The sequence below is a fragment of the Sus scrofa genome, unplaced genomic scaffold, assembly GCF_000003025.6.
Source record: "Sus scrofa isolate TJ Tabasco breed Duroc unplaced genomic scaffold, Sscrofa11.1 Contig1356, whole genome shotgun sequence".
Lineage (NCBI taxonomy): Eukaryota > Metazoa > Chordata > Mammalia > Artiodactyla > Suidae > Sus > Sus scrofa.
This window is the reverse complement of record NW_018084863.1, coordinates 25052-46053: the sequence shown is the minus strand read 5'-3', so window position 1 is coordinate 46053 and position 21002 is coordinate 25052. Positions and strand designations below refer to the sequence as shown.

The 21002-nt window shown below is 54.0% G+C and overlaps 2 long non-coding RNA genes across 3 annotated transcripts; one reads left to right on the top strand and one right to left on the bottom strand.

Moving 5' to 3' along the window:
- Window positions 1-3464: 3464 nt before the first annotated feature.
- Window positions 3465-15356, bottom strand: LOC110258138. Of its 2 annotated transcripts, XR_002340993.1 has the most exons (5): window positions 13808-15356; window positions 10645-11619; window positions 8450-8525; window positions 6784-6918; window positions 3465-3592 (listed from the first exon to the last, which is right to left on the bottom strand). It is a non-coding gene; the product is annotated as an uncharacterized LOC110258138 (long non-coding RNA). The 2 variants fall into 2 exon arrangements; XR_002340992.1 differs by lacking the exon at window positions 3465-3592 and having other exon boundaries at window positions 6119-6918.
- Window positions 3588-8930, top strand: LOC110258139. The gene is made up of 4 exons (XR_002340994.1): window positions 3588-3904; window positions 4849-6124; window positions 7609-7757; window positions 8813-8930. It is a non-coding gene; the product is annotated as an uncharacterized LOC110258139 (long non-coding RNA).
- Window positions 15357-21002: the final 5646 nt, after the last annotated feature.

Genomic DNA, 21002 nt, shown 5'->3' with positions numbered 1-21002 from the left:
TACAACAAAAAGATCAAATAATACAGAAGTTTAGATTAATCTCAATTATACTTCAATAAAGCGGAAAAAAAACAAAACTTAGAATGGAAATGAGTCACTGTTTTCCAAGACAAGTGTTTCCAAGGTACAGGCAGGAGGTGACACAAAGAGGCATGGGGAGATACTTGCGGTGATAAAATATTTTGCATATTGATTAATATGGTGAGTACACTACTATATGTATTTGTCAATACTTGCAGAACTTTCACTAAAAATGATGAATGGTATACTGTGATGATTGTGACTTAATACACATGTTACACAGCCACTGACACTGGCCCCAAGTTAATGATGGTCCCTAGTGTTGGTATAAGTGCAAAAGCTCTGCAGTGTCCTGGGGGCAGGAACAGAGCACGACTGTGATACACACCCTTCCAAGGGGTGCTGGACACCTGGGGAGGTGGGCCAAGGGACAGTGGGACAAGGCCAGGCCTCCTGGGGGAGATCAGTTTGGTCACAGGACCCTCCCCCGAAGGCAAGAACTTTCAGGTAAAGGGCTCAGGGCTGATGCCGACCAATGAGATGGGCCCTCATGGATGGAATGGCAGTGACATCATAGTTCCAATGCTGCCTGGCACCCACTCTGCTTCGTGTCCGAAGGCAGTTGGGAGCTCTTGTGGTCTCTGACCTGCTCTGGAGCTTGCTTGTCTGTCCTGTTCTGACCCACCATCCCCCTCATCCACCTTGTCACTGTTTCTAGAGGAGAGGCGCACCTCCAACAGCGAGAGCTCAGAAAGGTGAGCAAGAGAGGCACCCTCATCCCTAATGGGCACCTTGGGCACAGAGGCCACTTGGCAGGTGACCCCCTTCCCCATGAGCTGTGGCTGAGCTGACACCAACACTGGAGCACAGAAGGTGAGCCAGGGGGATGCAGCCCCTCAGGGAGCCAAGGGGTGCCAGCTGCAGCCACAGTGCCCAGGCTCATGAAGGTGGCCAAGGTCTGAGCTAAGATTTCTGGAGTGGGGAAGGGGGGTAGGTGAAAGGAAAATGAGGATGAAGAGAAATGGAAGTGGGGGATGGGGGCAGGAGGAGGTGATTCAGGGGTGAAGGAAGAAAGATGAACAGTGAAGGAACAGGGCAAGAAGGATGAGCAGGAGGAGGACCAGCACAGAAAGGGGGAGCAGGAGGACAGGAGGCCAAGACCAGCCCAAGCCAGTTCCTTGAGAGTCATGTTGGGGTCCCTGTAGATATTTTACTTGAGTGATCCCTTGGTTTGATGCTCAGATGTGGGGAACCTCAAGGTACTGATTGAGGCCTGAGGGGAAAATCACTGGCCTGATTCAAGACTAACCACAAGAGCTTACTCTTCACATCAGTATCCTCCTGACACTGCTAACAAGCAGTGGGAGAGGAGGAGTGAAGGAAGATTAGAGTTCAGGGACAGCTGGTTGTGAGAGTCCAGGTGCCCAGGTCCATCCCATCCCAGTCACCCTTGCCTGCATGGAGAGATGACCCTCCCCCTAAGGAAAGTCAAATTTCAGGCCAACGGTTCAGGGCTGCTCCTGGCCAATGGGTGGGCTCCACTGTGGGTGGAATGGCAGTGACCCCAGAGCTCTGTCTGTTGCCTGGCACCCACTCTGCTTCCTGTGCCCAGGCAGTTGGAGGCCCTTGTGGTTGCTGACCTGCTCTGACGCTCGCTCGCCTGCCCGCCCTGCTCTGACCCACCTGATTCCCACACCTTCCTGTTTGACTTGTTATCATTTTGAGAGGAGAGGCCCATATCCAACCGCAAGAGTCAGAAAGGTGAGCATAAGCTGCACCCTTGACCCTACCAACACTTCAAGGAAGGAGAGGCGACTGGTTGGTGTGTGGACCACTCAGGTCTGGGCCTGAGGTGACAGGGACCTCCAGCACCAAGCCCCTGAGCATGTAGCCCACTCAGGGCTCTGTGGGGTGTGGGCTGCTGCCAGAGAGCCTGAGTCCCTGTGAGGAGCCTGAGGTGAGAGCTCAGAACCCAGGCCCAGTAAAGGAAGAGAGGGAGAAGGAAGGAGGAGAGATGATGCAGGAAGAGGAAGAGGAGGATGTGGAGGAAGAGAGGTCTAGCCAAGGAGAGATGAAAGTAGGAGGAAGGGTGGATACAGGAGGTGAATTAGGAGGAGTTAAAAAGACAGGAGTGAGAGCAAGAAGAGTAAGGATGAAGGAATTAGAGCAGGTAGATGGAAGAGGAGTAGATGAAGGAGGGGGAGAACTAAGCAGGAGAAGATGGGTGGATGGAAGTGATGGATAGAAGAGGAAGAAGGAGAGGTGGAGGAGGGGGAAGAGGAGAAATAGGGGACCCAGGCCAGCCCAGAGCAGGTTGCTTCAGTGGTGTAGTGAGCCCCAGGTTTGATGCTTGGACCCTGGGTACCTCAGGGAGCTGTGTGAGGCCTGGGTGGAAAGTCTCTGGCCTGATTTAAGTCCATTGGCAAGGGATTAGTGTCCACATCACTACTGTCCTGGAACCCCTAATAGGGAGGGGGAGAGGAGGAGTGAAGAAAGGTCATGGTCGGGGACCAAGTGTTTCTGAGGGGCCCTGTGCCTGGGTTCATTGCCTGCCACTACAGCTGGCCCAGTCACCTTCCACTGCCAGCTGACTGTCCTGTCCCTGGAGGAGATGACCTCCTTGGTTGTGGATTCAGTGCTAACACTGACCTCTGACCTTGGTCCTATTTTGGGTGGATTGGCAGCAACCTCCAAGTTCAACCCTCTGCATAGCACCCTCTCTGCTTTGTGTCCCCAGGCAGTTGGAGGCCCTTGTGGTCTCTGACGTGCTCTGACACTTGCCTGCCCTCCCTGTTCTGACCCACCGACCTGAACTTGGGTCCATTTATACAGCAGAGACCAGCTCTAACAGCAAGAGGCCAGAAAGGTAAGAAAAACCTGCACTGCATACTGACTCTTGGGGACAGGGGCAAGCGGGTCGGTGACTCAGTCCTCCCTGGTCTCGGCCAAGATGATGCCAAACCCAGCCCTGACCATGAGCCAGCTGCGTGCAGTCCCTTGTGTCTCCAAGGGGTGAAGGCTGCTGCCCACAGTGCCTGATTCCATGTGAGGGGCCCAAGGTCAGAGTTCAGAAAACTGACTTCAGGTGGGGGGCACGGTGGGAAGAAGATTAGACAGAGAGGTTTCAGGAGGAGACAAAGTGGAGGAAAGAGGGAGGGGAAAGGCAGGAAAGAACAAAGGAGCAGGAGGAAAAGTGTAGCAGGAGGAGGACAAAGGAGCAGGAGAAGATGGATAGATGGAGGCGGAGCAGGGGGTCCAGGCCAGCCCAGAGCCAGCTTTATGGGTTCCAGGAAGGGTCCCTGCAAAAGCCATGCCTGAATGAGCCCCTGGTTTGATGGTTGGACCTCAGGAACCTCAGGGAGCTGGGTGAGGATGAGGTGGGAAATCATTGACCTGATGCCAGTCCAACTGCAAGGGCTTAGTGTCCACATCCATATCCACTTGGCACTTCTGACAAGCAGCGGGAGAGGAGGAGTTAAAGAAGGTCAGGGTTGGAGGACCAGCTGGTCATGAGAGTCCAGGTGCCTATGACCAGTTCAGCCAGGCTCCACCTGCTCCTGGTCCCACTCCCCTGTGTGGAGAGAGGATCTCATACCAAAGGAAAGGCATTTCATAGGTCAAGAGTTCAATGCTGCTCTTGGCCAAGGGGATGGCCCATTTCCACTGTGGGTGGAAAGGCAGGGATCCCAGAGTTCTGCACCCTGCCTTATACCCACTCTGCTTCATGTCACCAGGCTACTGGACTCCCTCAGAGTTGCTGATCTGTTCTGACACTCACTCGCCTGCCCACCCTGCTCTGACCCACCTGATCCTCACACCCGCCTGGTTACCTTTTCACCATTTTGAGAGGAGAGGCCCAAGCCCAACAGTGAGAGTCAGAAAGGTGAGCTTGAACTTCTCCCTCACCCACTACCAACACCTCAAGGACAGAGGCCACTGGTGGGTGCCTGCACCACTCGGGTCTGGGGCTGAGGTGACAAGGACTGCCGGCACCAACCACTGAGCATGCAGCACCCCTCAGGGCCAGAATGCCCAAGTCCCTTTGAGGAGCCTGAGGTGACAGCTCAGACTCCTGGCCCAGAAGGGAAGAGGGGGAGGAGGAAGGAGGGGAGAGAATCCAGGTGCTGGAGGAGGAAGAGGGAAGGATGGGGAGGAAGGAAGGTCTAGCTGGACCAGAATTGGATGGAGAAAGGAGGAAGGACGAGGTGATTGAAGAGGAGTATAAAATACAGGAGGGTGAGGTAGTAAAAGACAGATGGTTGGGGGGAGGGGAATAGCAGGAGGAAGGAAGCGGAGGAGAGGTGGGGAGATGGAGGTGGATGGAAGAGAATGCAGGTGAGATGGAGAGGGGAGTGAAAGAGAAGCAGGGTGTCCAGACCAGCCCAGGGTCTGCTGTATTGAGTTCCAAATGGTGTTTCTTAAAAGTTGTACCTGAGGGAGCACCTTGTTTGATGCTGTGACCCAGGGAACCTCAGGCAGCTGGGTGAGGCCTGGGTGGGAAATCTCTGTCCTGATTCAAATCCAAAGGCAAAAACTGAGGGTCCACATCACTATCCTCCCAGAAACCTCTAAGATGGAGGAGTGAAGGAAGGTCAGGGTTAGGAGACCAAGTGTTCCTGAGGGTTGATATGCCCAAGTCCATTGCCTGCCAGGCTACAGCTGCCCCAGTCACCTTCTCCTGAGAGCCTTGTCCCTGGAGAGGAGGACTTCCCTGGTTATGCGCTCAATGTTGACCCTGATCTCTGCCATCAACTCTATGTGGGGGGAATGACAGTAAACTCACAATTCTGCCTGCTGTCTGACAGCCACTCTGCTTTGTGTCCCCAGGCAGTTGGAGGCCCTCGTGGTCACTGACCTGCTCTGACGCCTGCTCATCTGTCTGCCCAACCTTTTTTGACCCACTTGATTCCCCCACCTGACTGGTTATCTTGTTACCATTTTGTGAGGAGAGGCCCATATCCAACTGTGAGAGTGAGAAAGGTGAGCAGGAGCTGCACCCTCATCCCATACCAACCCCTCAAGTACAGAGGTCACTGGTGGGTACCCAGACCACTCAGGGCTGGGGGGGGAGGTGACAATGACCTCCAGTACCAACCACTGAGCATGCAGCCCCCTCAGGGATCCCTGCAGTGCAGGCTGCTACCAGAGGTGCCTGAGTCCCTGTCAGGAGCCTGAGGTCAGAGCAAAAGACACCTGGCCCAGAAAAGCAAGGTTCAGAGTAGGAGGGAGGGAAGCAGATGCAGGAGAGGAGAAGGATGGGAGGAAGGAAGGTCCAGCTACACCAGAGTTGGATGTTGGTGAGAGAGGAGGTGGTGCGTGAGGACAAGAAATGAAGACAGGAGTGAGAGAAAGAAGAAAAAAGATGGATGAAGTGTTAGGCAATTGATGGAGGAGGAGGAGTTAGAGGAAGGGGAGGACTGAGCAGGAGGAGATGGATGGTGCAAGAAGTGGATGGAAGAGGATGAAGCAGAGATGGAAGAGGATGTGGAGGAGAAGCAGGGGGTCCAGGCCAGCCCTGAGAGTTGATCTTGGGTTCCAAGTTGAGTTGCTAGAGATTATACTTGATTTACACCCTAATTTAATGCTACAAACTCGCTAACCACAGGGAGCTGGGGGAGGCCTGGGTGGGAAATTGCTGGTCTAATTCTAGTCCAATGGCAATGACTTAGGGTTCACCATGGAACCCCTAGGATGGAGGGGAGAGGAGGAGTGAAGGAAGAGCAGGGTTAGGGACCGGGTGTTCCTGAGTTTTCATGTGCCCGAGTCTATCACCTGTCAGGCTACACCTGTCTGTGGTCATCCTCCCCTGCTGGGTTACAGCCCTGTCCCTGAAAAGGATGACCTCCTTCATTTTGGGCTCAGTACTGACCCTTACTTCTGACCTTAGCCCAATATTGTGTGGAATTAGAATGAACTTGCAGCTGCCTGGAACCCACTCTGCATCATGTCCCCAGGCAGGTGGAGGTTCTTGCGGTCACTGACCTGCTCTGAAGCTTGCTCATCTTCTGGCCCTGATCGAACCCACCTGATCTCCACACCCACCTGCTTACCTTCTTACCATCTTGAGAGGAGAGGCCCACATCCAACAGGGAGTGTCAGAAAGGTGGGCTTGAGCTGCACCCTCACCCTCTACCAATATCTCAAGGGAAGAGGACTGTGGTGGGTGCCTGGAGCACATGGGTCTGAGGTCAAGGTGACAAGGACCTCTAGCACCAATCCCTGAGCATGAAGCCCCTTCTGGGTTCCATGAACTACGGGCTGTTGCCAGAGGTGCCCGACGACCTGGAGGAGCCCAAGGTTAGAGGTCAGACTCTTGTCCAGAAAAGGAAGAGAGGGAGAAGGATGGACATGTGAGGCTGAAGGATGTGCAGGAGGGGAGAGGATGCAGGAGGAGGAGGAGGATGGGAAGAAAGGAAGGAAGGTCTAGCAAGAGGAAAGATGGATTCAGGAGAAAAGGTGGATGCAGCAGGATGGCGGGAGGAGGTGAATGAGGATAAGAAATAGGGACAAGAGTGAGAAGAGGAGAAAACATGAATGGAGGTGAGGAGGAGGATGCAAGGAAGATGGATCAGGAAGAGCATGAAGAGCAGGAGGATGAAGAGGAATAGATAGAGGAGGGGGAGGAAAGGACTGAGCAGGAGGAGATGGATGGATGGAAGAGGTTGAAGGAAAGATGGAAGAGGGGGGAGGGGAAGAAGGGGGTCCAGGCCATCCCAGAGTAGGTAGTATGGCGAGCTGTGTGGGGTCTCTTAAAGGGTGTACCTGAGTGAGCTCCTGGTTTGATGCTTGGACCTGGTGAAATCCGGCAGTGTGGTGAGGCCTGGGTGGCACATTGCTGGCCTGAGTCAAGTCAAACTTCAAGGGCTTAGAGTCCACATGAGTACTTTCTTGGAAACCCTAAGTGGGAGGGGAGAGGAGGAATGAATGAAGGTCAGAGTTGGGGTCCAAATGTTAGTGAAGACCTATTTGCCCAGGTCCCTCACCTGCCAGGTGACACCTGCTCCTGTCAACTTCTCCTGCCATGTTATAGCCCTGTCCCTGGAGAGGATAACCTCCTTGGTTATGTGCTTAATACTGACCCGGACATCTGACCTTTGTCCTAGATGGATGAATGGAGCGGGGAGCAGGGGGTCCATGCCAGTCCAGAACCAGCTCTATTGGGATCTAGATGGGGTCCCTGCAATGCTTGTACCCTACTGAGACCCTGGGTTGATGCTAAGTCCCAGGGACCTCAGGAAGCTGGGTGAGGACAAGGTGGTATGAAATAGCTGGCCTGATTCAAGTCCAATGGCAAGGGCTTAGGGTCCACATCAGAATTCTCCTGGCACTGCAATCAGGCAGGGGAGTGGAGTGCAAGAAGGGTTGGTGGACCAGCTGGTTGCAAGTTTCCAGCACAGCCAGTCTCCATCTCCCCCTGCTGATGCTCCCCTGTGTGGACAGAGGACCCTCCCAGAAAAGAAAGTCACTTTTCAGGTCAAGGAGTCAGTGATGCTCCTGGCCAGTGGGATGGGCACCATATTGGTTGGAATGGCAGAGACCCCAGAGTTGTATCTGCTGCTCTGAACCCATTCTGCTTCGTGTCCCCAGGCAGTTGGAGGCCCTCGTGGTCACTGACCTGCTCTGACGCTCACTCACCTGCCTGCCCTGCTCTGACCCACCTGATCCCCACACCCGCCTGGTTACCTCGTTACCATCTTGAGAGGAGAGGCCCACATCTAACAGCGAGAGTCAGAAAGGTGAGCAAGAGCTGTACCCTCAGCCCCTACTGACACTTCAAGTAAAGAAGCCCATGGTGGGTGCCTGGACCACTCTGGTCTGAGGTTGAGGTGACAAGGACATCCAGCACCAATCACCATGTGTGTAGCCCACTTAGGTCTCTGTGAAATGTGGGCTGCTGACAGAGGTGCCTCAGTCCCTGTCAGGAGCCTGAGGTCAGAGCTCAGAATCCTGGACCAGAAGTGGAAGAGGGGGAATAGGAGGGAGGGGAAAGGTTGTAGGAGGTGGAGGGGAGAGGATGCAGGCACAGGAGGAGAAGGAGGATGGGGAGGAAGGAAGGTCAAGTCAGAGGAGAGATGGATGTAGGAGAAAAGGTGGATGCAGGAGGATGGAGAAAGCAGGTGAGTGATGAGGAGCATTAAAGACAGGACTGTGGGGAAGAAAATAAAATTTTGATGCATGGGGAGGGGGATGATGGAGGAAATGTAGATGGAGAAGGGAGAGTGGGAGGACCATGCACGAGGAGATGGAGGAGTGGGAGGTGGATGGAAGAGAATGAAGGTGAGATGGAGAAGGGGCTGAAGTACACTTTCAGGTCCAGGCCAGCCAACAGCCTCATCTACTGGGATCCACGTGGTGTCACTTAAAAGTGTACCCATGTGAGCCACTGGTTTGATGCTCAGACCCAGAGAAATCTGGGAGCTGCTTTTACCTGGGTGGTCCATCGCTGGCCTGAGTCATGTCAAAGCCAGGAGCTTAGAGTCCACATCATTATCTTCCCTGAATTCCTAAGAGGGATGGAGAGAGAAAGAGTGAGGAAGGTGAGGGTTGGGGGACCAAGCCTTCCCGAGTTTCCATGTGCCTGGGTCCATCACCTGACAGGTTAGAGCTTCCCCTGTCATCTTCCCCTGCCATCTTGTCCTGCTGGGTTACAGCCCTGCCCCTGGAGATGATGAGTCTTTAGTTATGGGCTCAGCATGAACTGTGACCTCTGCCCTCAGCCCTATTGTTGTTGGAATAACAGTGACCAACAGTTCTGTCTTCTGCCTGGCACTCACTTTTATCTTGTCCCCAGGCAGTTGGAGGCCCTGTGGTCTCTGACCTGCTCTGACGCTCGTCCATTTCTCCACCTCTCCCACCCCGTCCCTGGGTGCATTTCCACCAAAGAGGCACAGAACCAGCAGCGAGAGGACACACAGGTAAGTGTGACTTGCTCCCTCACCACATACTGACACTAGGGACAGGGGCCTCTGGTGGGAGCCTGGACCACTCTGGTCTGTAGCCAATGTGACAAGGATCTACAGCACCAACCACTGAGGATGCAGCCCGCTCAGGGATCTGTGGTGTGTGGGATGCTTCCAGAGGTACCTGAATACCTGTGAGGAACCTGAGGTCTGAGCTCAGACCCCTGGCCCAGAAAAGGAAGGTGGGGAGGAGTAGTGAGGAGAGAGGATGCAGGAGGAGGAGGAAGAGGTGGACTTACAAAGAAGCTGGATCAGGTGGAGAGATGGATGTAGGAGGTAGAAGGATGAATAGCTGGTGGAGGAGCCATGGATGGGGAGGAGGAACGTGGAGGACTGTTGCGGAGGTGGATGAAGGAGACACGGGCCCTGGGGAATGGGCAGAATGTAGCATTGAGACCACTGTGGATGAGTGTGGATGTTGGAGGAATGTGGAAAAGTGGTGGTGGGAGGCGGACATTAGGGGAGACAGAAGAGGAAGAGGTCGAGAGGCAGGAATGGAAGGACGAGGAGCAACATGGGGCATTTGCAGAGGAGGAGGTCTGAGTTCAGGCAACTCTCCAGGCCCCAATGGTCCCTCCAAGCCTCTTCTTTGGTCTGGATCCTGGAGGTTTCCCATCCAACCCACTGAGATCAGGGACACCAGCTGGGTGAGCATGTGTGGCCTGTGGGCTGGGGACATAAGAGCCTCACCCAGTTCAGCATCCTGTCCCCCATTGTGTCATCTGAACCACAGACTCCAGCTGTGTTCCTCATTGGCTGGACCCTCTTTGCGTTGTCCCAGAACAGATGTGTCCCACAATGTGAACAGGGAAAATGAGGCCCTTCCCCCAGTGACTTGTTCAGAACTGTGAACCTAGGGACGATCTCATAGCACAGAGGCTGCCTATGGTCAAATATATTATCCTTTTACCAATTCCACCCCCCCCCAATGGGCTGGTGCTCTTCCCTGATTCACCAGGAAGAATCAGCTGAGAGTTAAGAGGAATGGAGCAGGAGTTTCTGTCATGGCTCACAGGTTAAGGAATCCAACTAGAAACCATGAGGTTGAGGGTTCGATCTCTGACCTTGCTCAGTGGGTTAAGGATCCAGCATGGCAGGGAGCTGTGTTGTAGGTCACAGACTTGTCTCAGATCTGGCATTGCTGTGGCTGTGGCATTGGCCGTAGCTACAGCTCCAATTGGACCCCTGGCCTGGGAACCTCCATATGCCACAGGTGTGGCCCCAAAGACAAAATGACAAAAAAAAAAAAAGGAATGGAACCGATGGGAGCCTCTTGTCCTAGAGATCTCTGGTGCCCACATCCCACCCTGCCTCCCTAGTGGACACATCCAGAGTGGGCACATGGTCAGGGAAGAGCTTAGTGGGCTAGAGCAAAGGACTCTCCTTGGATGGGAGAATACTGGGCCTTATATTCACCTGTGCACCTTCCACTTCCAACTTCAGTGCCTCCTGGGGCCCAGAAGGCAGGGAATCTGGCTCAGAGCTTTTTTCTTAAAATTTACACATCAAATGTAGGTGCTAAATTATACCACTCAGTGGCATTTAGTGTATTAGCAGAGCCATGCCACCATCACCACTATTTCCACCTTCCTCTACCTCATGAAAAAAATCTATCAGTTCATACCCCCACTGGACCCTGCCCCCAGCACTGGGGGCCACTGACCTCTTTCTGTCTGGGCTTGGCTCTGCTGGACACAGCACCTCCATGGAACTTCACAGCATGTGGTCTCCGTGTCTGCTTTCTTTCCTGAGCATCATATCCATCCATGTTGCAGCACGTGGCAGTGTTTCCCTCTTTTTCTGGTTGAATGATGTACCACCACATCCTGGTCTTCCAGCCACCTGTCCAGGGCTACTTAGATGGGGCCCTCTTTTTGCTCTTGGGAGTAGCTCTGCTATGAATGTGCATGTACATCTACCTGTGTCCCTGTCTTCCTCTCTCTTGGGTGTATACCTGGGAAAGGACCTGTTGTATCATGTGGCAACTCTTCATTTAACTTTTGGAGAAAGGCCTGGTTTTCCAAAGAAATTGCCCCATTTTACAATCCTGCCAGCCAAACAGGAAGGTGCCAGCTTTTCCACATCCTCATTTGATCAGTAACAGCCACTCCAGTGGGTGAAAAGTTTGGTCCTCTGCTGGCTTTGATTTGCATCCCCCTGATGCTAATGTTGAGATTGGTCTCCTGTGCCCTTTGGCCTTGATTTTGCAGGAAAGTCTATTCAGGCCCTCTGCCCAATGTCTACTTGGGCCATTTCTATAGTGGAATAAGGAGTTTGGCCATATTCTGTATACTGGGCTCTTATCTGTCAGGTCAGTCTCACATTTTTATTCATTGTGTGGGTTGTCATTTTCTTGACAGTGTCACTTGTCACTTGAGGCACAGCTGTTTTAAATTTAATCAAGTCCACTTTATCAATGTTTATCTTTTGTTCCCTGGGCTTTTGATGCCTAAGCAAAATATGAGTCCTATGAGCCTGTGAGGCCCTCCACAGCTGGCAGCTTCTCTTCCCTCAGCTCCCCTGGCCCAGGGAGCTCACACCCCGGTGCTGCAGGACAGCTGCTGGCCTTGGCCTCCTGGCCACCTTCTTTTTCCTCCTCATCTCATTGTGACAGGATCTCCAGGCTGCTGGCAAGGGTCTGTAAGTGGAAGTGTTAGGATGTTTGGGATGTCACCCACCCAGGCAGCATGGTTTTCTCCTGTCTGATCAGATAGAAGGGAGCTGCCAACAGGGGGCCCACTTCAACCTGTTGGTTCTCTGAAGCTCTTTCATGCACTGGAATATTTGGATTTTTTCTTTCAGCATCAGACATGGTAAAGCTGGAGACCCTGCTGGCCCTGGAACGAGCAGATATCATTGCCAGCTATGAACAGGTGAGGCACCAGAGGGAGCTTAGCCATTAGGAGCAGCTGCAGCCCTGGAAGGGGTCAGAGCCAAGGGCAGGCAGGGAGGCCTGGTGGGGACAAGACCCAAGTAGAACAAGTGAGGCCCAAAGGTCATTGTCATCAGCAGGAGCAGGTACATCCCCCAATGGGAATCAAAATATTCCAGGTGTGGACCACTCCCTGAGGGGGAAGGTGAGGCCCAAGGTGGGGAATCACAGCCCAAGGGGGCAAGTGTGTCCCTGGGGGATCAGAGCAAAGGCTGACCATGTGAAGCTCAGAGGCAGCAGGAGCAGGTGTGTCCCATGCAGGATCAGAGAAGGTAGGAGAAGATGAGGTGCAGGTGGCTCTCCTTGGGGCAGGTTCTCATGCTGGGCCACCATCAGAGGTTCCTGGGCTCCTGAGGACACTCTGCTTGTAACCCCTCACCTTGGTGCCCCATCTGGGTTTCAGGGGCGCCGGTCAGGGCCTCCAGTGGACCCATGGGATGATGCTGACCTGTTGCTCTACAAGGCCACAGACAGGCTAGGCTTTTTGCCGTGAGTCATCTTGATACCCCCTCCCCCCTCCCCAGGGAGGGTTACCATTTGCAGAAACACCTCTGGAGGCAGAACCCTTCTGTCTAGCTCAGGGCCTCAAATCCTGGTGGCCACTGGGGACCAGGGTCCACACTAGGCTTGGGGTGAGAGAGCTTAAAGAATATACAGGAAAAACTGGAGGCTGAGCCATCCTGGGCCTTAGCCCTGTGGCCTCTACACCCACACTGGGGAGAGCCCAGGGCAGCCATCCAGCAGGGTCAGGGTCAGGGCTCAGCCTGATCTGCAGTGGCTCTACAGAGCCTGGCCACAGGGGGAGGGGCACCTGGCCCACAGGTCTCCAAGGGCAGTGGGCCCAGCCAGGGGGCCATGTGGGGACACTGTGAAGGGCAGTGAGATGTTGCTTCAGATATTGGACAGATGGTTAGGAGATGGTAATGTAGGACCTAAAAGCTCACAGGAAGGTGACAGAGGCAGGGGGAGTTTGACTCCTTGTGTGGTGCCAGGAGGAGACTCAGGGTAGGATGGCTGGCCTGGCCATGATGGGGGAGGGGAGACTGGGATGAAGTTTCTGGGTCTGCTCTGGGAGGGGCCACACACCTGTCAGTCAGGAGTGGGGGTGCACAGTGCAGAGGGGGTGGCCAGCCTCAGTGGAAGTAGGGGCACTGCCTGGGGTGCTGCAGTCTGCTCCAGAGCTGGCACCCACCTTGGGTCCTCCTCCGTCAGGGTATCCCTGGTTAAGATGGGGGGTGGCAGGGGCTGGGGGCCTCCAGACACCTGGTCCTCACAGCTCTACTTCTCTTGCCTTGTAGTCAGGAGCAGCCTAGCCTCAGCACCCAGGGCCTCAGCATCCACAGCCTCAGCACCCACGAGTCAAGGGTGAGAGCCAGTCCATGCTATGCTGGTGGGAGGTGGGAGGTGGCCACGCAGTGGCTGTGGTTCCTTGCTGCCTGACCCCAGAGTTGTTGGGGGTCCTTGGGCTGTGAGGGGTCTGTGCCTTCATGCCTCCTCTAAGATCAGAGCCCTGAGTCAGGGCTACTTTAGGGAAGCAGGAAGCTTGGCTAACACCACCATGTCCCCTTTTCCAGCAAAGAGCCAAGGACATCAGGCAAGCCCCTAAGTGGGTGAAGATGCTGAGGAACTGGGGCAAATACGGGGACAGTCAAAAGGTAGAAACCTGAGCATTCTGACCCTGAAGGAGGCTGGTCTGGGTCTCCTGGGGCTTTCCTGGCCACCCTAGCCCAGGACCCCACAGAGTGGACCAGCCATGCCCACACCACAGCCTATCCTTAGCTGGGGGAGACTGGGCCAGGCCCGGGCAGAGCCAGCCTCTCCTGAGCAACTTCTGCATGAGTCTTGCTTCATGTCACTGGGTGTCACTTGCACCAGTCTTAGGGCCCCTTCTTACCTGCAGATGCGCCGGCGGGTCTACAAGGGGATCCCCCCACAGGTGAGAGGACAGGCATGGTCTCTGCTGTTGGACCTGGAGAAGGTGAAGGCAGAGAACCAAGGGAAATACCAGGTATGGCCCCTCCACCTGTGCCTCAGGGACCCTCGCCTGTCCCCAGATTTCCTGGCACCTCCCAGGCTTATAGGCCCAGGGCCCACCTGCCAGGAAAGCCATGCCAACCATGCAGACACTGAGTCCAGGGTTGCACAGGTGCCACCTAGCATCACACTAAGGCCTCCCATACCCCTGAGGGGGACAGAGTCACAGGGCAAGGGACAGAAGCCAAGAGGAAAGAGCAAGGTGACCCCACAGAAACCATGGATAGAGACCACCCGGCCAGATGAACACAGCCCTGACTGACCTGGGTCAAGAAACAGGTCTCAATCCATTAACCAAGAGAGGTCCCTACCCATGGCCAGTTCCTGCCACTCAGCCCCCATCTGCACCGTGGGCACCCTAAGTCCCACAGCCCAGGGTGGGTGCTCTATGCACCCGGCTGAGCGGCATCATCAGGAGAAGTGCAAGGGAGCGGGTGTGATAGTGGCCACAGGTGTCCAAGTTGCTCAATGATGGGTGATCTGAGAGGCCCCCGAGCATGGTGAACACCGACTGACACTGTGGGAAAAGAGCCAGCATCACACTTAGTCCTCAGGCTCTCAAAAGGCCCTGAAAACAAGGCATGGGCTCCCCTTCTGGCCCTCTGCCTCACCCAGCCTGTCTGTGGTGGGACTCAGAGGGGTCAAGGGACAGAGGCCCAGTTGCCCTCTCAGCATCCCACTACCCTGGGACAAACACACCTGGGAGCAGCCTCCCAGGGGACAAGCCCATCACCAGGGCAGAGGCACTGTCATCCTGGACTGCCTTGTGTGGGGTGGGGGAGGAGGGGATCTGGTGGCCTGGCCAGTGTGTCACCATTGGGTGGGGGTCTGGGACTGGAGAAGTCACAGGCTGATTATCCACAGGGCTTCTGGGCACAGGCTATGACCTGGGCACCCTTGTGATCCTGCCTGGCTTCCGAAACAAGCAAAAGAAAGGTTTCTCTAGAAACACTCATGTTGAGCTGGCAGTGCCTGCTCTGCTGGTTAGGGTTCCAGGCCTCTGACTTTGCCACCCCCCCACCCCCGGCTCTACCCACAGAGAATGAAAGAGCAGGCCAGGCTCTACTCTCTGGACATCAAATTTATCGACATGGATGTGAGCTACACCTTCCAAAACAATATTATGTTCAGGGAGCGTTACGGCATCAAGTGAGGATGTTGGGCCACTGGTCCTGGGGCAGGAGAGCAGGGGAGCAGGGGTGTGGTGGCCCGGGGATCCTGTGGGAGAGGAGGCATGACGGCGAGGGCTGGACCTGAGGTGGTGAGAGTGGGGCCCGTGCAGAGCACCTGCAGGAGTGGGAGCACACAGGGCTGGGGTGGCCCTGAGGGAGGATGGCTGTGCCCTCAGAAGTCAACAGGCCCCTGCAGGGATGGGAGGGGCACTGGGCAGCAGAGAGCAGGCTGGACCAGGACACAGAAGATGGAGTGAGAGTCAGATGATCAAAATGACACCTCATTTTGATGTTTGTCTACTTTTTTAAACAATTCATATCATTTATAAAAGAAAAGTGGGATGGAACCCACAATTTTATCACTCTGTCCTACATTAGCAATCCTTGCTCCATCCAGTGTCCCACACGCACCACACACTTGACCAGTGGAAGGTGTTTATAGTGAGCCTCATTGTCCCCTTTCCAGGCAGCAAGCCCTCTTCAACGTGCTTGCAGCTTACTCTGTCTACAACACGGTGAGTACCCGCCCCTGGTCAGCCATCCCACAGTGGCCCTGCTTCTTTAGTGGCCTATTGACACCAGTCAGGATGTCAGCTCCCATGGCCACAGAGATGATGCAGGGGGACCTCTGCTCTGAAACTGACATGGATGGCTGGGGTGCAGACCCCAGTTTTAAGGACAGAAATGGCACATGATTCCTGGGCTGCATCAGCCCACGAGCTGATAGCAAGTTCACATGGCCCTAAAAAGCATTGCTGTGGTCACAACGCTTAAGTTTGAATCTTGAAATGCCATTTTATGAATCAGAATCCTAGCAAGGATGAGAGGTCTCAGCAAACCAACTCCTGTGTGGCCCATGGGAGGCAGCTCCCGGCCCCATCTGCTCTTTCTGAAACAATCCCTCAAAGAACACAACCTGAGAGGACCCCATGGGCTGCCCACAATAGGGCCTGGGCCACCCACACACCACCGCCACACAAAAGCCAGGCCCACACAGGCCACAGTCAGCAACCCTCCACCTCCCCTCATAGCAGGACATCCAGACCTTGCTGGTTCCCAGCACCCAGCATGCCTCATCTGGGAAAGGGGGTCTGGGATGGTGCCCAGGCATGAGTGGGAGACCGTCCAGAAGCTGAGGTGAAAGTGCCAGGGAGGGGATGGTGGAGGCCTCTGAAGTGGTCCCAGCAGCCATGTCTGACTCTTGCAGGAGGTGGGCTACTGCCATGGCATGAACCAGATTGTCGCCATCCTGCTCATGTTTCTTAATGAGGAGGATGCTTTCTGGGCACTGGCCCAACTGATGGAAAACAAAAGACATGCCATGCATGGTAGGTGACTGCCACAGAGCACTGGATGTTACTCAGAGTCAGGAGTCTCCCTGCAGAGTTCTCCCAGTTGTGGGGCTGCCAGGGACTGACCTGGTCCATCTCCCCATCAGCAAAGGTCACCAGCTCCCCCCTAGCAGTCTGCGTCCTGTAACCACAGCCCTCAGCGCTGGCCTCATCCAGACCACTCCATCCCTGCTGGTCCCTCTGCCTCTCTTCTGCTGCTACCAGGCCACCTCCAACCCCACCCCAAGCCCCTGATCAGAGGAGGCCCAGGTGGCAGCATCTCCCTGCTGTGCCCCCCACCTGACTCCCAGGCCCAGGAAATGTTCATGCACACCCCACCCCCATCCCTTGGGCCACTCCCAGCCACTCAGTACTGGGACCCTTGTCCCCTGCTGTAGCCACAGTTGAGAGAGCCTGTGCCAGAGACAGATGCCTGCCTGATGCTCAGCACTGGGCACCTGCCAAGCTGGGCCTCAGTGAGCAGGTTCTCAACCCTGGGCCACCCCAAGCCTCAAAAGCAACCAGTCCTATCTGGGAAGAGCCATCCAGCCAGGCTGGAGTGGGTCCTGCACACCAGGGACACTGTGCAGGGAGGAGGCCCTGGGTTCCCAGGGCACATAAGCCCCTGCCAGGTACACCTTTGACTTTTTTGGGGTGATTCTTGCGGATTCTCAGGCTTCTTCACTCCGGGGTTCCCGAAACTGCAGAGACTGCAGGCCCATCATGATAAGATTCTGGAAAGGACGCTCCCCAAGCTGAAGCAGCACCTGGTGAGTAGAAGCAGCCCTCACAGGCCTAGCCTGCCTGCACTTTCATGTTCTTGGCCTTGGTGAGGCCAGGCCTGAGCTGGGGTCCACTGGCCAGGGGGGTGGCTGCATGGGGCCTCTGTGGGGGAGGTTTGAGGCCAAGCAGGCCAGCCCCGATCACTTGTGCCTCTGTCAGGACAAGGAATACATGTCCACAGCAATTTATACTACGCCATGGTTTCAGCGCTGCTTTATTGACCATGTAAGTGTGCCCAGGGAGACCAGTTCCCCGAGGGGCATCCCAGGGGAAGCCCAGAACCCTGGGGAGGGGGGAACTGGGGTCCTTGGGCAAACCGTCTTTCCCTGGGCTCCTGGAGGGAAGGCTGGGTCAGCCCAGGAGGAGGGCAAGCCCGTGCCCACCCTGCAGTCAGCCCCAGGCTTCTTGGAGGTTCTCCTGTGGAGCCTGGGGCAGTCTTTTATCTCTAGGTCAGCAGATGTGCAGGCCAGGCCCTTAGGACCCCAGGTGGCCTGGTGGGGACCTCTTCAGTCCACTCAGCTAAGAGCTGTAGGGCCTGTTTGGAGGCAGCCTGTGGGACCACAGGACGCAGAGGCAGTGGGGGGCTCCTACCCTGTTCTAGGACACTCCCTCAACACACACCTTGTGCCCTGCTCAATCTGCCCCTCCTGGGCCTGCTGTCCCCACAGACACCATTCTCACTCACACTGAGACTACTGGACGCATACATCCTGGAGGGTGAGCGAATGCTCACAGCCATGGCCTATACAATCGTCAAGATTCACCAAAGTGAGTAAGCCTGAGCCTGGGATGCTCAGGCCACAGAGGTGGGCCAGCTGACACACAGGCTGGGTAGAGGCCCTGGGAGAGGTGCAAGAATGGGGCCAGCTGCTGGATGTGACACTGCCTTGGTTCTCCTGGGGCCAGCAGAGCGTGTCTGCTGCCCCCAGGGAAAGGCCCCAGGGTGGGGGCTGAACCTTCCCAGTGGGGCCCCTGTTGGCCTGATGGCATCCTTATCCTCAGAACGCCTCCTGAAGCTGCCCCTGGAGGGATTGCATGAGTTTTTCCAGTACTCGATCTCCAAGCCATGGACCCTGGATGATGACACAGTGATCAAAAGGTTACAAGCCACAATGACTGAGCTGCAAAAGAAGAAATATGGCCTACTCCCTCCAGGTGGGCTCAGCAGGGGTCCCCTCCTGATACCCCTTCCAGGGCAGTGACCCATGGATCATCCAGGGCCTTCCTGCTCCCCCCGTCCACCTGCTCATCTGCTCTGAGGCTCAGCCTGCATGGGTTGGGCCCCAGGGCAGCCTCCACAGATACTGACCATAACCTTCCCAGGCACAAAGGATGTTCTCAGGGTGGGGCCAGGGTGGCCATTTGGGCCACCAGCAGCCCCACCCTGCACAGATCACAGAGCCTGGGGGAGACACTGACCTGGTGTGCTCACTTCCAGCAGAACCTGAGGAGTTCCCCACGAGGCCCCTGGGTCTGGAGCGACCATCCCTGGAACCCAGGCCTTGCCCTATCACTACAAGCACCAAGGAACTCCCTGGAGAGGACGGGCCAGCTCTCCATGGCCCACCTGCCCAGCACCAGCAGCAAAGACCCTCACCCAGCCAGGCCTGCTTACAGGCTGAAGAGCACCATCAAGAGGGGGCCGTGGCATCAGGATGCCCCCTGAGGGCCCAAGAGTCTCTGAGTCTGTCCTGCCTATTCCCATCCCTCTGCATACCTCAGGACCGAATGTGGCCCTGGAGATGGACCTCCCTTCCCAACATCCCCAAGAACTATGAGTGTCCAGTGAAGTGGCAGGTTGACATCGGGTTTGAGCCCGAGTGTTGGGACCTTTGCCCCTCAGCACGGGCCAAGGTCGCCCTCAGGGCAACACTGCAGGCCTAGCCCTGCAGCCCCACCAAGGCCCCAGACACAAGTCCTTCCTGGGCCCATTGAACATGCAGCCACAGGGCCCAGGACAACCCTCCTGACCCATGACAAGTGCAGCCAATGCCCTTCCTGGGCAGTGACCACCATGGCCAAAACAGGATATGCTATTTCAACTTCATTAAGATTTGTAATGCTACTCCATCATTTTGCAAATGACCCTTTGACATTATCCATGACACAACAGGCATTTGTGATGAAGTTAAATTTTCCTCAAAAATCCAGTGATTTCTAAGATTTGTCTTTCAAATGAGATGCATCTTGCCACTTGCAGCACTAAGACATTGAATCCCAAATCCCGGTGTTCACCACAGGGTGGCAGAATTCATCTTCTGCCTCAGTCATCCAGCTGCAAGTATTCATAGAGCAGACACTTTGAAAAACATGTAAGCTTTTGTATTAAGGAGCTCCAATGGCAAAGCGTGAATAATTTCCCACTATAAATCTCCTAGAGCTCCTTTCATTTCTTTCTTGTTACTATGAGGCAAGAATGGTAGTGGTGAATTTGGTAGGGTTTGTAACATGTCTCTAATGATCTTGGACCATGGTATTCCCAGAAACTTGCCTGACTGCTCTAAGCCCTTTTGTTTGGCTAAACTGAACAGTTCTACTTGGCTAATTCTATTTCCCATAGCTTGCATAGTCTCTCAAGCTTCTCCCTTTGAGACAGAAACTATTATGAAGTTGTCAATATAATAAAATAACTTACTTTAGGTATGGTCATATATACATTTCTAGTCTAAAAACATGGCAGTACATTAAATCTATATCTTTGGGGGAAAATGGTACAACTATACTGTATTCCTTTCCATACAAAATGAACTATGCCTGATAGTTCTTTGTTTCTAAAAGTTCACCTAAAAGCATAAATGTATGCAAATTGCATTTAACTTTTAAAAGAGTAATGAGTCATTCCAGAAGACAACGCAAATTATAATGTTACAATTAAAATCATATAGTGGCTCAGAAATAGATATAGAATGCAAAGGCTTAACAAGATGTAAATTAGCCCAATTTCACATATATATTATATAAGGCTATTTCAATACAAAATATGGAATCTCTACTGTTGAACAATAGGATTGGAAGAACCAAAGACACAGGTTTGATACCTGGCATGGCACAGTAGATTAAAAGTATTGTTGCAGCTGTGGAGTAGGTTACAACTACATCTCAGATATAATCCCAGGCCTGGACACTCCATATGCCACAAAAAAAATATGTTTCAATTAGGATAATTTTAGTTGTAAATGAAAAAAAATCAAATGAAATTGTTTTTAAATGTAAGGATATTTGTTGGTTGGCTTACCTAACTGCAAACTCCAAAATCCTGGAAAGCCTCAGAATGAGTTGACAAAAATGATCAATTATACTATAATAAAATCCTTTACTTTCTTCTTCTTGTCCCATTTGTCAGTGTTGAATTTAGCTTAAATCTTACACCCTGAGCACTAGAAGGAGTGCGATCTGTAGTAATTCAGAGAAGAGGCTCTTCGTACGACACTAGCAGAGCTAACTGCCCTGAATATTAGGTGGAAAAGGAGATGCTCTAACACAGTGGTGTCAGGAAGAGTATTTTTGAAGAAGTGACTAGACCTCCAGCTAAAGTATGGTGGAGATCAGTTGAGCTGTGGGTGAAAAGTGAAGCCAGAATAGAATTGACAGTGAAGGAAGAAGATGAGAAGTAGAAGGTGCTGCTCTAAGATCAACTGCAGTTCATTCCCCTAATGATCTCTGATAAGTTACCCTCAGAAACAGGACTCTAGGGGTGCCATGCTCACAGTGCATAAAGGAAATGGATTCAAGGGGCATAAGAGGTGGACTATGGTGACTATGGTAATGT